Source organism: Lissotriton helveticus, chromosome 3_1, assembly GCF_964261635.1.
Source record: "Lissotriton helveticus chromosome 3_1, aLisHel1.1, whole genome shotgun sequence".
Taxonomy (NCBI): Eukaryota; Metazoa; Chordata; class Amphibia; order Caudata; family Salamandridae; genus Lissotriton; species Lissotriton helveticus.
The window spans coordinates 1,052,138,410-1,052,154,721 of NC_136061.1; the positions used below are offsets into that span (position 1 = coordinate 1,052,138,410).

The 16,312-nt window shown below is 39.6% G+C and overlaps 1 protein-coding gene across 1 annotated transcript in view; it reads left to right on the forward strand.

Annotated features, from left to right (window-relative positions):
- ABCB11 (ATP binding cassette subfamily B member 11) overlaps positions 1-16,312 on the forward strand; it is a 574,638-nt gene that overhangs the window by 609 nt on the left and 557,717 nt on the right. The gene's annotated exons all lie outside the window — the stretch shown is intronic.

Sequence of the window (16,312 nt, forward strand, 5' to 3'; positions counted from 1 at the left end):
TTTAAGGTTGTAAATCGATCTTTAAAAAGGAATACTTTTTTTATAAAAAAAATTGTGTTTGGCAATGGATATAATTAAATGGATTACAAAACAAGCATGGTTTTCTGTTGGATTACAGAAGAAAAAGATTGAAAGAAGAAGACTCCAAAGGTAAGGTGACCCGACTTTAAATTTAATTTAAAAAAGTTTTGGAAAATGCCAATTGTAATTAGATAATGTAATTTAGGGCAAAACAGGAAAGTAATACTGTAGGGTGAGTTAGTAGTGTAGTATGTGTGCAACATTGTCTAGGTAGTCAGAAGCCACACACAACGAAAACTGTTGTAAAATAGCCAATAGTCGTTCAGACACTTCCTTAGATCTTTTAGAGATGCGTGGGTTCAGACTACCTGTTAATGATTGTGAAATTCTCATTTCTTGAAAACTTTGCTCCTTCCTCAAAGTTTTCAAGAAATGATAGAAATTAGGGTGTGCTTTTCCAATTGTGTGGCTGAAGGAGTTGTGCCATCCCTCTATGGCATTGTTTGTCTTTGCCTCTCCTTCTAAGCAGGTCGTGTAGCAGTTCCACCACTCCACATGGAAACGTGGCTTCCTCCTGCGACCCGACCTGCTTAGATGTCCAATCCATGTGTCTTCGAAATAATTTAACAGAGGTGCCAATTTTTCTTCATTTGTAGTAAAATAGTCAGATTCAGTAATTGCAGTGTAGTACTCGTGTGCACTTTCAGGAGGTACAAAGCAAAGTGCTGTTAGTTTTTTTAGTTCAAATTGCAGTTTGCTGTCTGATATGTAATCCGCAACTAGGGATGTTTTTTGTATCTTATGCCAAAATGCCTGGGAAAAATGGAAAAAATATCCCTGAATTTGGGTATCCGTGTACGTTGTGGTTATAACATTAATCATTGCGAATTCAAAATCAATTATTATCTTCCTAGGACTTTTGTTGGATGTTTTTGATTTAACCACTGTTAAAAGTTCAGTGTATGTTGTGGATTGTTTATCAGGCAGCAAACTGTATACTGGGGGCACTACTGTATGGTTAATTTTAACATAGATAGTGTATATTTGGGTGAATGGATGGGGCGTACTTTTAAACGTACCATCCATCATCCAAATATCACTATTTTCTAACTTTACAAGGTTACGGGGTGTGCTAAAGATAATTATTCGTTTCAGAGGGTTTTAGTTGTCATGCATGATAAATGGCTCATTAGAAATAGTAAGAGAGAGTTCAGGAGGAATGACAATGTCAGAGAATGTGTGTGGAGTGACTGCTTGTGGGTTACTTGCCTGTTTTTGACGTTGAATTATTCGTCTCAGATTTGGAATTATGGGCATACTGCTAGCAATGTGATCAGGTACATATTGTGCTACCTCCCTTAAAATTGAACCAGTGGAGTCATTGGAGGTGCTTGCAATATCTTTCATTTCGTTGATGGTTTCTCTCACTTCAATCTCCATTGCTGAGGCAGAGTGGTTATGCTCAGATGTTTTCACAACTGTGTCACCGAGAGTAACCGCTCTGCCTAAGCAATGGGATGAGTGATATTGCACGCACCTCCAATGTTTCCTTGGTTCTGAAATTCTTTCCTTGCAATAAATATAGCCATTGTAACTTAGCAGACGGTTTCCTCTGCTGCTTTTAATGTACTTTGCTGCTTGGTCACCGGACATGTTCTGAAATGATAAAAAAATAAAATAAAAGGCTATTCAAATTATATTGTTTTAAAAAAAAAATGTAAGTGTCTCATTCTATAGACATTTGTAATACTTTAATTTGATGAAGTAAAAATAGTAAATATCACAATAATACTATCCATCACTTTCTCTACTGATGCACCTTCCTGGAGTTGGAATAATAAATTACACCCTTAAACTATCCAACACTTACCCTACTGCTGTACATTACAGGACTTGGAATACTTAATTACACCCTTACACTATCCATCACTTTTCCTGCTGCTGCACCTTCCTGGAGTTGGAATAGTAAATTACACCCTTACACTATCCAACACTTTTCCTACTGAAGCACCTTCCTGGAGTTGGAATAGTAAATTACACCCTTACACTATCTAACACTTACCCTACTGCTGTACCTTACAGGACTTGGAATACTAAATTACACCCTTACACTATCCATCACTTTCCCTAATGCTGCACCTTCCTGGAGTTGGAATAGTAAATTACACCCTTACACTATCCATTACTTTCCCTACTGCTGCACCTTCCTGGAGTTGGAATAGTAAATTACACCCTTACACTATCCAACACTTACCCTACTGCTGCACCTTACACGACCTGGAATACTAAATTGCACTCTTACACTATCCATCACTTTCCCTACTGCTGCACCTTCCTGGAGTTGGAATAGTAAATTACACCCTTACACTATCCATCACTTTCCCTACTGCTGCACCTTCCTGGAGTTGGAATAGTAAATTACACCCTTACACTATCCATCACTTTCCCTACTGCTGCACCTTCCTGGAGTTGGAATAGTAAATTACACCCTTACACTATCCTTCACTTTCCCTAAGGCTGCACCTTCCTGGAGTTAGAATAGCAAATTACACCCTTACACTATCCATCACTTTCCCTAATGCTGCACCTTCCTAGAGTTGGAATAGTAAATTATACCCTTGCACTTTCCATCACTTTCCCTAATGCTGCACCTTCCTGGAGTTGGAAGAGTAAATTACACCCTTACACTATCAATCACTTTCCCTAAGGCTGTACCTTCCTGGAGTTGGAATAGTAAATTACACCCTTACACTATCAATCACTTTCCCTAAGGCTGTACCTTCCTGGAGTTGGAATAGTCAATTACACCCTTACACTATCTATCACTTTCCCTACTGTTGCATCTTCCTTACACTATCCATCACTTTCCTTACTGCTGCACCTTCCTGGAGTTGGAATAGTAAATTACACCCTTACACTATCCATCACTTTCCATACTGCTGCACCTTCCTGGAGTTGGAATAGTAAATTACACCCTTACACTATCAATCACTTTCACTACTGCTGCACCTTCCTGGAGTTGGAATAATAAATTACACCCTTAAACTATCCAACACTTACCCTACTGCTGTACATTACAGGACTTGGAATACTTAATTACACCCTTACACTATCCATCACTTTTCCTGCTGCTGCACCTTCCTGGAGTTGGAATAGTAAATTACACCCTTACACTATCCAACACTTTTCCTACTGAAGCACCTTCCTGGAGTTGGAATAGTAAATTACACCCTTACACTATCCATCACTTTCCCTAATGCTGCACCTTCCTGGAGTTGGAATAGTAAATTATACCCTTACACTATCCATCACTTTCCCTAATGCTGCACCTTCCTCGAGTTGGAATAGTAAATTACACCCTTACACTATCCAACACTTACCCTACTGCTGCACCTTACACGACCTGGAATACTAAATTACACTCTTACACTATCCATCACTTTCCCTACTGCTGCACCTTCCTGGAGTTGGAATAGTAAATTACACCCTTACACTATCCATCACTTTCCCTACTGCTGCACCTTCCTGGAGTTGGAATAGTAAATTACACCCTTTCACTATCCATCACTTTCCCTACTGCTGCACCTTCCTGGAGTTGGAATAGTAAATTACACCCTTACACTATCCTTCACTTTCCCTAAGGCTGCACCTTCCTGGAGTTAGAATAGTAAATTACACCCTTACACCATCCATCACTTTCCCTAATGCTGCACCTTCCTGGAGTTGGAATAGTAAATTATACCCTTGCACTATCCATCACTTTCCCTAATGCTGCACCTTCCTGGAGTTAGAATAGTAAATTACACCCTTACACTATCAATCACTTTCCCTAAGGCTGTACCTTCCTGGAGTTGGAATAGTAAATTGCACGCTTACACTTTCCATCACTTTCCCTAAGGCTGCACCTTCATGGAGTTGGAATAGTAAATGATACCCTTACACTAACTATCACTTTCCCTACAGTTGCATCTTCCTTACACTATCCATCACTTTCCTTACTGCTGCACCTTCCTGGAGTTGGAATAGTAAATTACACCCTTACACTATCCTTCACTTTCCATACTGCTGCACCTTCCTGGAGTTGGAATAGTAAATTACACCCTTACACTATCAATCACTTTCACTACTGCTGCACCTTCCTGGAGTTGGAATAGTAAATTACACCCTTACACTATCCATCACTTTACCTACTGCTGCACCTTCCTGGAATTGGAATAGTAAATTACACCCTTACACTATCCATCACTTTCCCTACTGCTGCACCTTCCTGGAGTTGGAATAGTAAATTACACCCTTACACTATCCTTCACTTTCCCTAAGGCTGCACCTTCCTGGAGTTAGAATAGTAAAGAGACCACAGGAGACCTACTTTGCCACGCCGCCTTGCACCAGCCTTGCACCAGCAGACGCCGCCACCGCCGAGAGTCACCACGCCATAGAGAACCGCTCCGCCGCTCCGGGAACCACATCACCCGGCAGGCCTCGCGGCGGCGCGTTGGGTGACGCGCGCAGACAGCGCACACAGCACAGAAGGGCGCCATAAAGCAGGGCGAACTCCGGCAGAGCGGGGGAGACCACAGGAGACCTACTTTGCCACGCCGCCTTGCACCAGCCTTGCACCAGCAGACGCCGCCACCGCCGAGAGTCACCACGCCATAGAGAACCGCGCCGCCGCTCCGGGAACCACATCACCCGGCAGGCCTCGCGGCGGCGCGTTGGGTGACGCGCGCAGATTGCGCACACAGCACCGAAGGGCGCCATAAAGCAGGGCGAACCCCCGCGTCGCGGTACGCGAGCGGGACGCCCGGGGCTAAGCCCGGGCAAAGGGCGGGCCCTCTACGGCCCTCATCGGCACGAGTAGGCCAGGCTAGGCCACCTCCCAAAAAATCATCATTGAGCACCAGGGATTAGTTCTAGCCAGCTCATTGCCAGTGGAAGTGTTATTGCCTTTGGTTGACTGCCTCCTAAGTCCTAGTTACCAGACGGGGGTCGGCAAATAGTCTGTATAAGCTGCCACCGAATCGCCCAGGAGCTTGGAAAGAGGAGGGGGCCTTCGATGAGAAGTTGATAGCACATACAACACCACTACGAAGCAGGAAATGAGTCCGCTGGATACCTGTATAAGGCGCTGAAGTAAGACATTTGCTTTTAAACTTTGAGAGTTATACTTTGTCATTTTATTGAGTTGTGGGTACAAGACTATCACACCCCTTTGTATAATTATGCCTAAAAGAAATAATCACATGGGATCTGAAACGCCAAAGAACACCATGGAAAACTACCTTGTTCAAGTGGTCAACAAGATAAACAGTGAGCGCAGACAGTCGTTGGGACTGTCTCAGTCACCTATTCTCCCTCCCATGAGCCCACCCACTTCCTTGCAAACAAATGAGTCTCTGCTATTAGACTCTAACAATGATGCTCATGAAACAAACTCCCCAGTAAATGTCAGTACCGATACCAGTGCAGCAAATGTGGCGGATACTGAGCCACATGCGGACAATGACTTAGATGCACAGGCTGTCATTGTGGTTGAAGAAAAAGAAGAAGTGGAGGACGAACCCACCTGTAAAGCAGGCCACGAGGGCAGTTAGAGCCTGTCGTAGATTACAAAACAAACGTGGGGGGGCACGTTCTGGAAAAAATAAGGTTATGTCACCACCAAAGACAAAAAGCACTCGCCAGAACCATGAGGAGAACAATTCGAGGGAGACATCGGATGAGGACCTAATGTCAAGAATAGCAGAGCTGTTAGAAATAAAAATCCAGACACTTATCAAGCCACTTATTAGCAAGATTGATAAACTTTCTGCGGACATAAAGAAATTGGGAGGTACACAAAATGTATTAGCAGATGTGATAGGAAATGTCTTAAGTAATGTTAACAAGGGCCACGATTGTCCAAAGGAAGATAACGAATCTGGGTTAACTTCAGATGTTACCCCACCAGGGCCAACTCTTCCGGAATGCCCGCAAACTGGCCCCATTAACAATGATTTGCCACTAGAAGCCCCACTTGCTCAACTAATTGATCCACCACATGTTACAGTGCCCCCTAGTTCTGAAGAAGACTCAACACAATTTGTAGTTGAAGCATCGCCATTGGTGTTAGTTCTAGCTAATACACCAACCCTATCACCGGGTCAAACCGAGTCAACACCGTCACTAATAAGTAAGGCACTATACTGGCTGTCAAATAATATGCGGATAGCACAGGGGGGTGAACAGCGGTTGGCTGACGAAATCAAAATGGCAAGGAGGGTTAGATGGATAAGAAATAAGCAAAAAAATGGAAGGGCGACTGTGTGATATTAAATCTTTCAAATCCAGCTGCTCTTCCCGATATTCTATCCAATATTCTTCCACAACAAAGAAGAAGTAGTTCTATAATCCCCCTTACATTAGAATTCTTTTACAATGAGTCGCAAAAAGCCAACAATCATAAGTCCCTGAAGCCAGCTTGGTTAGCGAGAAATAATGGATGGGGTGGGGGACCTAAAATGTTTGACACGAACTATGCTGCTAAAAATAGGGCTGGCCCATGGCAAGTTAATCAACATAACATTCCCTGTTTCACCACTCCAGGGCAAAATTGGAATTTAATGGGCAGACGAGGGCCGGGCACATCTGCTAACAATTGTGGGGCCTTAGGTAATGGCAACTACAACGGAGGATGGCCAGGTGTGCAGCAGAATCTATTATATCCTATTACCCCTGCACCCATAGGCAATGGCAACCATAACGGAGGATGGCTGGGTGCTCACCAGAATCCAGCATATCCTATTACCCCTGTACCTAGACGGAATGTACCAGCAAATGGTTGGGGTCTTGGGGCCTCCTCCTATAATTGGGGAGTTAGTACCTCAAATAGGTTTGAGGCCCTAGCTGGTCTAGCTGATTGCGATTGACTTGATGGTGGGGCTTTGGTAATGTCATGTGGCATAGAATATACACATCCTAGTTTGCATCCTGAAGTTGTACCAACGCAGATCGCACTTGTTAAAAATTCTCAACAGCCACTGCATTATGTTGACACAATGGCACAAACACCACACTTAGATGCAAATGGGTCTATTATACAACAGCAGGTAACAGGGAAACTAGATGTTCTAGAAATAACAAAAATAATCTGTTGGAATATTGCAGGTTTGAAAAAAAACCTTTCAGATCCGGCCTGGCATGACTACCTGGCTAGTGGGGATTTAATCATGTTCCAGGAAACCTGGGGGCTCGAGAATTATTTCAAGGTTGATTATAGATCTTTTTTTATCCCCGCAGTTAACACAAATGGGGGAAGACCTTCTGGCGGCCTAACAATATGGGTGAAAATCACAGGTGGCCTGTCCTTTAAGCAAATTGATACAAATAATCCCGACCTTTTATTACTCGAGTTAAAAAACACTAAGGGTTGTAGCATTTACGTGATCAATATTTACAGTAGACCACATCGATCGTGTAAAGAATCATCAGTTGTAACCCATTTGAGTAATATTGTGGCGGGGTTTGATCAAAATGCAATAATGATTATAGGTGGTGACTTTAATAGAGGTTTCGAACCTATAATAGGCCTAGAAGACATCCACAAGGACGAGGACAGTGCCAATAATATCCCCTTGGTTGACACAAATTATAAAGCACCTTGTACAGTGAGTGCCCTACAACTATTGAATTTGACTCTCGAGTTAGGCCTACGTGCCTGCAATGGGCGGTTGCCCTCAGATTGCCCCAGTAAACCAACATTTACTAGAGGGGCGAATCCTAGCCATTTAGATTATTTTATAGTTTCTCTGAATTCATGGCCCATGATCATCGACCTAATGGTGGATGACCGCACGGAAAGTGACCACTACCCATTGATCTTATCTGTCCAGACTCAGATCTTTAAAACCCTTGATAAAAGTGCTAAAAGTACTGTTTCCTTACCACAGGACCCTCTAGTGGCAAACAACCGTAGATCCCTGAAGTGGCCAGTGGTTTTAGGTGACACAACAATCATTAGTCAAATCTATAATGTATTTGTGAGGCACATGTCCCCTCTTTTAGGAAATAGTACTGTTACCCAAAATCCTTGTCTGATAGAATCCCATGATCATTTAATTGATCAACTTGGCGAGATCCTAACTAGGGCGGTAAAAAGATCACATAACGCCCAAAAGAGTAAACAAACAGGGATCACCTGGTACAACCAGGAATGCCGGAGAGCTAAAACAGACCTAATTACAGCGGTCAGGGGGGATTCAGCGGACATTGTGAGAATTAAGAGAGCTCAGTATAAAAGAACCCTATTAATGGCCAAAAAAGAGTGGGACGAAAGGGTTTGGTCAGATTTGTTGGACGCATGTAAGTGTAAAGACCAGACCTCCGTTTGGAGCCTCATCGCTAGAGGCACCAGGGGGGCGACTGAATGCAAAGATAAATTCTTAGAGGAGGAAATTTGGGTCAAGCATTTCACCTTGTTATATGCTTGTGAAAGTTCTGGCGAGATTGAAGGCTGGGACAGCTTGCAGCCTCTTTTGGCTGCGCATGACACACCTCTTGTCTTCTCCTTGACAGAAACAATTCTAGCAATCAAGGCAGTTAAGCCAGGGAAAGCGCCAGGCCCTGACAGAATACCAGGTGATCTTTGGAAGCACAAGAACTATATTTGGGCTCCTTATATCAATTTATTATCTAATGATATTGCTAGAGGAGCTCCTGTCCCAGAAACCTGGAAGGGGGCGGAGATTGTAACACTGTTCAAGAAGAGTGACAGGTCAAATCCCTCGCATTATCGGCCTATCAGCTTAATTGACGTGTTGCAAAAAAAATTTGCCCGTCAAGTCCTTAGCAGGCTTTCCACTTGGATTGAAGAACACTCTATCTATACAAAATACCAGGCAGGTTTTAGATCAAAGATAAGCACTGTAGACCAGGTTTTTAGATTTTTATGTTTAGTTTGGAAATATACGATTATAAGAAGTTCCCACATATACGTGGCTTTTGTTGATTTGAAGGCAGCCTTCGATATGGTTCCAAGGGTTGCCCTATGGAAGACATTAAACAAGATGGGCGTCCCCGGGAATATCCTTCAAATTTTAATTAGACTTCACAAGAATAATTACGCACTAGTTAGATGGGGACCAAACGGAGAAGTCAGTGAGAAGATAAAAATAGCGAAAGGGGTAAGGCAAGGGTGCGCAATGGCACCTACCTTATTCTCCTTATACGTCAATGACATCCCCGACACTCTTTTGGTCTGCGAGCATGACTCTCCCAAATTGAGCGGGCAAGCCGTTCCGGCATTATTGTTTGCAGACGACACCATTTTAATCTCTCAGACACCCAGGGGGCTTCAAAACCTTTTAAATAAATTTAGCTTGTATTGTCACGACAAGGAACTAGAAATCAATTCCTCAAAAACAAAAGTTATGACAATCAACCCTCATAAAGGTTTTAGTAAAGTTTTTAAGATAAATAACAAACCTATTGAAGAAGTCCCCAATTTTAAATACCTGGGTATCATTTTAGACAGTAACGTTACATGGAAAACACAATTGGAGAACTCAAAATTAAGGCTGACTCAAAATCAGTGTCCGATTTTAAAGAGGCATAAGAATAGCCATTTTAAAGCAATCTCACCAGCCATTGAACTATTCAAGTACAAAGTGCAATCATCCTCACTTTATGGCGCGGATCTCTGGGCTTATGCTTCAAAGGATACTTTCCGAGTGAGGGAAAATTCCTTTATTAGGCAACTCTTAGGGATACCTGGGTCAACACCACTGACACCCGTACTATGGGACCTTAACTTTCGACGTACAGATGACTATGCTTCTCTCCGTCCGCTGCTCTATTGGGTCCGCTTATGGTCCATTAAGGAGCTGACTGATTACAGAGAAGCATTGAAAGAGATACTGGCTATAAGGAATATCACGCATTTGCCATCGTAAGAGTACGTCAAAAAATGGTTTGAAAAACTAGGGTTAAGTGATTTTTGGTTTGACCCTGACTCTCTCACAAATAGCTCAAAAAGGATCTTGAAACAAAGGTACTGGGACTATATTAGAGACTCAGTGCTATCAAACCCCAGAACAGGGACTCTAACCTCGAAATTTTTTGAATTTAAAGTGACCATGCAATTAGAGCCTCTTATGGATGAAATTTACCCTCCATTAGCCAAAAGCCTATACTTAAAGTTCCGGTATGGTATTTTGCAATTAAAAGAAAGGACAACTAGCTGGAACTGCAATAAGGGGTTGGCCGGGGCCGCTGGCTCCGATATATGTGAGTTTTGCGAGATGGGGCTGAAAGAGGATGTGTCCCATGTTTTATTTATATGCCCAGCATACCTTAAAGCCAGGAAAAAATGGCTAAAGCCAATCTGTAAAAAGTTAGGCCTCCGACAAATTAAGGTTGGACTTAGAATTTTTAAGGGAGACACTGCTCAACCGATTGTGTTCAGCCTGAGCCGTTTCCTTTTATGAGTAGCCTTGATTAGGAAGATGAAAGACCAAAAAACTTAAGGAAATAGGCTAGTTTACCATGTTACTGAGTCACCTGTTGACTGCTAAAGTGCTGCTTGCTTTACTGTTCTGGTTTTTAACAAAACAGATGTTTAACTTATTGTTTTATTATTCTGTATATTTATTCAGTGTTCTTGTACATTAGAGGGGTCAACTAGGACCAAGCCACCCCAAGTGGACAAACTGGGAAATGAATTGAATTCTATGTATTATATGTAAAGGAAGTGTGTCGATATTTTTATCCACCCGATATTTTTTATGTATTTAAATTGTGTTATGATGTATTATGATTGAATGTATTGTATCTTACAAGGTTTCTTAAACCGAATAAAGATTGAAATGAAATGAAATGAGAATAGTAAATTACACCCTTACACTATCCATCACTTTCCCTACTGATGCACCTTCCTGGAGTTGGAATAGTAAATTACACCCTTACACTATCCATCACTTTCCCTACTGCTGCACCTTCCTGGAGCTGGAATAGTAAATTACACCCTTACACTATCCATCACTTTCCCTAATGCTGCACCTTCCTGGAGTTGTAATAGTAAATTACACCCTTACACTATCCATCACTTTCCCTAATGATGCACCTTCTTGGAGTTGGAATAGTAAATTACACCCTTACACTATCCATCACCTTCCCTACTGCTGCACCTTCCTGGAGTTGGAATAGTAAATTACACCATTACACTATCCATCACTTTCCCTACTGCTGCACCTTCCTGGAGTTGGAATAGTAAATTACACCCTTCCACTATCCATCACTTTCCCTACTGCTGCACCTTCCTGGAGTTGGAATAGTAAATTACACCCTTACACCATCCTTCACTTTCCCTAAGGCTGCACCTTCCTGGAGTTGGAATAGTAAATTACACCCTTACACTATCCATCACTTTCCCTACTGTTGCACCTTCCTGGAGTTGGAATAGAAAATTATACCCTTAAACTATCCATCACTTTCCCTACTGATGCACCTTCCTGGAGTTGGAATAGTAAATTATACCCTTACACTATCCTTCACTTTCCCTACTGCTGCACCTTCCTGGAGTTGGAATAGTAAATTACACCCTTACACTATCCATCACTTTTCCTACTGCTGCACCTTCCTGGAGTTGGAATAGTAAATTACACCCTTACACTATCCTTCACTTTCCCTAAGGCTGCACCTTCCTGGAGTTAGAATAGTAAATTACACGCTTACACTATCTATCACTTTCCCTACTGCTGCACCTTGCTGGAGTTGGAAAAGTAAATTACACCCTTACACTATCCATCACTTTACCTACTGCTGCACCTTCCTAGAGTTGGAATAGTAAATTACACCCTTACACTATCAAACACTTTCCCTAATGCTGCACATTCCTGGAGTTGGAATAGTAAATTACACCCTTACACTATACAACACTTTCACCAATGCTGCACCTTTCTGGAGTTGGAATAGTAAATTACACTTTTACATTATACATTACTTTCCATACTGCTGCACCTTCCTGGAGTTGGAATACTAAATTACACCTTTACACTATCCAATACTTACATTACTGCTGCACCTTCCTGGAGATGAAATACTAAATTACATACTTTTTAGGTATAAGTTTACATATTACAATTTTACCTTATTTTTTTGTTTCGGTTTGCTCTGTGGTAAAAGTAATTTTTCGATTGATGTTCTTTGCTGTCTTTGTTTATTCAAATGTTGATCTGTATGAGATGAAAAGAGTAAAAACTCATTCTTCTGTTTTTTTTATCTTATTAAATTTGTTTTGGATTTATTACCAATGTTTGCATTCGTTTTCTTACAGATGTGTAAGGTTTTCTTCCTTTTTACAAATACTTTATGTGACTTACCTTTGGAAATGATTTTCTGCTTCGATGTCTTTGGCTACTGATTAGTTTTCAGTGGACTTATTGAAGGGTTACAATCTGTTAAAAAATATAACGAAAATGTGTTTCAGTTTTCTTTTCTCTTTTACAAAATTTGATATTGTTTGTTGGTTTAAAAATGGTTCCGTTAAATAAGGGTATTTCTTCATTTAAATGTTTAATTACCTTTTCTATATGACTTGCTTGGTCTTCGCTTTTTTCAGTTTTTTGAAGATGGATTTCTGATGGTCTTGTTGCTTGGTTCTTTATTTGTGATTAAAATTTTATCTGTAGAGGGTACAAAATATAATTTACAGGTTATTTACAAATTCAGAAAACCCTATTATTTAGTTGAGTAATAAAATTTCTGTTAATTTCAAAACTCTGTCGTATTTTAACCTGTGTTTCTTAAAATGAAAAAAAATTCTTACATTGCATTGCATTTGAAATATAAAATGGCTTTGAAAATTAAAAAATAAAGCAAGAGTTTAACTTATTTAAAAAAATCAAAGTTATTCTACTATGTTTTATTTACATTATTTTTCTTGATTATTTACTCTGCTGCTCGTTCTTGCAAAACGTTTCAAAGCTGAAATGGTTCCTTGAAATAGGGTTAATTTTCAATTTAAATTTTAAATTACCTTTTCTATATGACTTGCTTGGTCTTCGCTTTTTTCAGTTATTTGAAGCTAGATTTGTGATGGTCTTGTTGCTTGGTTCTTTATTTGTGATTTAAATTTTTTCTGTAGAGGGTACGAAATATAATTTACATGGTATTTACTATTTCAGAAAAACCTATTACTTAGTTGAGGAATAAAATTCCTGTTAATTTCAAAAATTTCTCGTAATTTAACCTGTGTTTCTTAAAATGAAAAAAATTACTTCCATTGCCTTTGAATTATAAAATGGCTTTGAAATTTTGAAAGTCAAGCAAGAGTTTCACTTTTTAAAAAAAAATCAAAGTTATTCTAATATGGTTTATTTACCTTATTTTCCTTGATTATTTACTCTGCTGTTCGTTCTTGCTAAATGTTTTCAAGATATGATGTTTCGATTTTTTCAAATATTTAGTTAGCTGTTACAAAAATATTGAAAATGTGTTTACCAATCTGCTTTTAATTATTTCATTATTATTCAATAAAACATCTTTTTCAAAGAGAGTTTAACATTTCATTCTAAAACGTACAGAAAACCAGTTTTAAAAAATAATATACTCAACATGATTTAATTTAAAAACATGTGTGAATTAAAATTTTACTTACACATTTTTCCTACTCTTAAAGTACTTGAAACGTTTTTCATAAGTGATGGAAATTTATGTTCAAATTTGAAATATAATAATGTTTGACAAAACTTACTAAATGTATTATTTGTTCATTTAAATGCTATATCAACATTTACTTTCATTTAAACTTACTTGTTTGAAGGTTAGGACTTGTCTCTGTTTGGTATCAGTATTCAAGAAACACAAAAGGTCAGAGGGTTAATCGTTAGCGACTGCTCTCTCTGGTAGTAGAATCACTACTGAGTTCAAAATGGTGGCTTACTGGTATTTATACTATTTTACGAATGTCACCTTAATTTTTAGTAAAACTATTGTTTGAATTTGATTTATTTAAGGATTTATTTGCTGTGAGAACGTATAATTTAAATTACGTCTTTAAATGTGTGTGTTTTACGGCACTATGATTTGCATTTCGCCCTCCATTTTGTTTTGTGTTTCTTGGTGATAATTTCATTGAAAGAGTTGTAGGACTCAGTTTTGCCTTTGTTTCTAAAATGGCGTATCTGTGCTTGTTTTGCAATTGCATCTATAATAGTTATCTATACGAGTTTATTATCATTTCATTTTTATCTCTTTACGTTTAAAATCCATCAAAGTGCATTTTCTGTAACATTTTTGCTCAATTATTTATTATGCAGTACTTATTTTAATACCTGAGTACTTATATTAATACCCGAGTATTCATGTTTATAAATAAATAATAAATCGTTACATTTACGTTCATTTGTTACCACAATTATTTAGTATGCGAGTACTTATTTTAATACATGAGTACTGATTTTAATACTCGAGTATTCATTTTGATAAATAACATGCTAAATCTTTAAATTTACGTTTAGTTTCTTTCTACATTTTTAATACACTTACCCACCCAACACCCCTATTTTTCCTGTATCCCGTGCCAGGAGTTATTTTTCTAAATTTGTATAATATATACGGAATTCCTAATATATGCGTTGTAATGGTATGCGTTGTATTTGTTTTCGTTGTAATAGCACTTTTCATTTACTAATACAATATTGCGTTGTAATGGTATTCGTTGTAAAAACATGCGTTGTAATGGTACTTGCGTTGTAAAAATTGCGTTGTAAAAGTATGCGTTGTGAAAGTATGCGTTATAACGTCATACATCCGTTATGGGTGTTTGAAGAGTTTGTTTTGTGTTTTTTGTTTTAAAAAAAGGGCCCTTGTGTTGGAGTTGTTGAAGGCTCCGGTAACTGTCTCTTGACCATGAGCACGGCCTTGAACACTTAAGGTATTTCACCTCGCAACAGTGACACACTAAAATTAAAGTTGTTTATCAAATTTGAGCACTGCAGCATAGGGAAAATTAATCAGTGACACATTCACTTTTGGAAAGGCTATCAGTGTCACCATTTCACAACTTTCTATTCACATTTTTTCATGGTGTGTGGTTTGAGCTTGTGTCTGTGACACACACACACACACTATTTACGGCATGTCTCATATTGCACAGTGATGCGCAAACTTTACTGATTTCTACTACACTGCTTTATTTGCCATACGCATTCTATGTTTTTTCCACCTTTGGTCATTTGTTGAAGTCATGCAAAATATTACTGCACCACCATCCGTCATGTCCAGTCTAGGCACTCCTCCCTTAAAATAGCAGAAATGGAAAAAAGTATCTGACAGATATGCCAACGTGTGTGGGACCTTGTTGAGCACAGAGAGGAAAACATCATTACTGCTACACTGTCTGAGTTCCGAGGGTTAGGAATTTTTTTATCATCATCCTGACCTTCCTGCTACGGAAGCTGAGGATCTTAATAAATATGGAATTTGTCTTAAGACGCTGAACAACATTTTCTATCAAAAGTTAGCACCATTTTGGAAAGGTACCAATTTGCTAAAAGAATACGGAGGGATGAGGAAACTGTTAAGTGTTATATTAAGGAGTTGAGGAAACTTGCATATTCATGCAAATCTGATAATTTAGTTGAATAATGAATACATGACCACTTCATGGTTGTGTGTAATATGGAGAAGGTGAGGGAGGAACTTTGGTTACGTGACGAGTTCACTCTGAAGGAAGTACTAATGGTGGCTAAAAGAATCGAGCACTCCATGCAATGTGTGGCAATAATTAAGGATACTTGGGTAGACCATAAGGTGCAGGTTGTAAAGGAGAAGTATGGGAAGGCTCAGGCCAAAAGTCAATGTGAAACTGAAATGGTAAAGAACAAAGTGCGGAAACACAAATGTTATAGATGTGACAAAATTGGTCACTTAGCCAATGATAAGAAATGTCCAGCATATGTGTGTTAGGTGTAAGAAAAATTGACATTTTGCGGTGGTGTGTAAGAGCAAATGTAAAACCGATATTAAAAGTACTGGTGTGAATGTAGAGCAGGATAGTGATGGTCCTGCCCTAGAAGTTTTGAGTGTGGACGGATTGTGTTGCAAGTGGTGGCTGATAATAACAAGAATGGTGAAGGGGTTTGGAGCACACCGCTTCACCTCCCAGCACAGTTCACCCCTTAGCATTATGGTAAATGCAGTTCATGGTAAATGCTTACTTGAATATTTACTGGAGTATTTCACCAACGTTAGTGCAGGTTAGTGCTCTAAATCTCTAGACAGGTGTTTCTGGTTATCATCCATCATCAGTAGA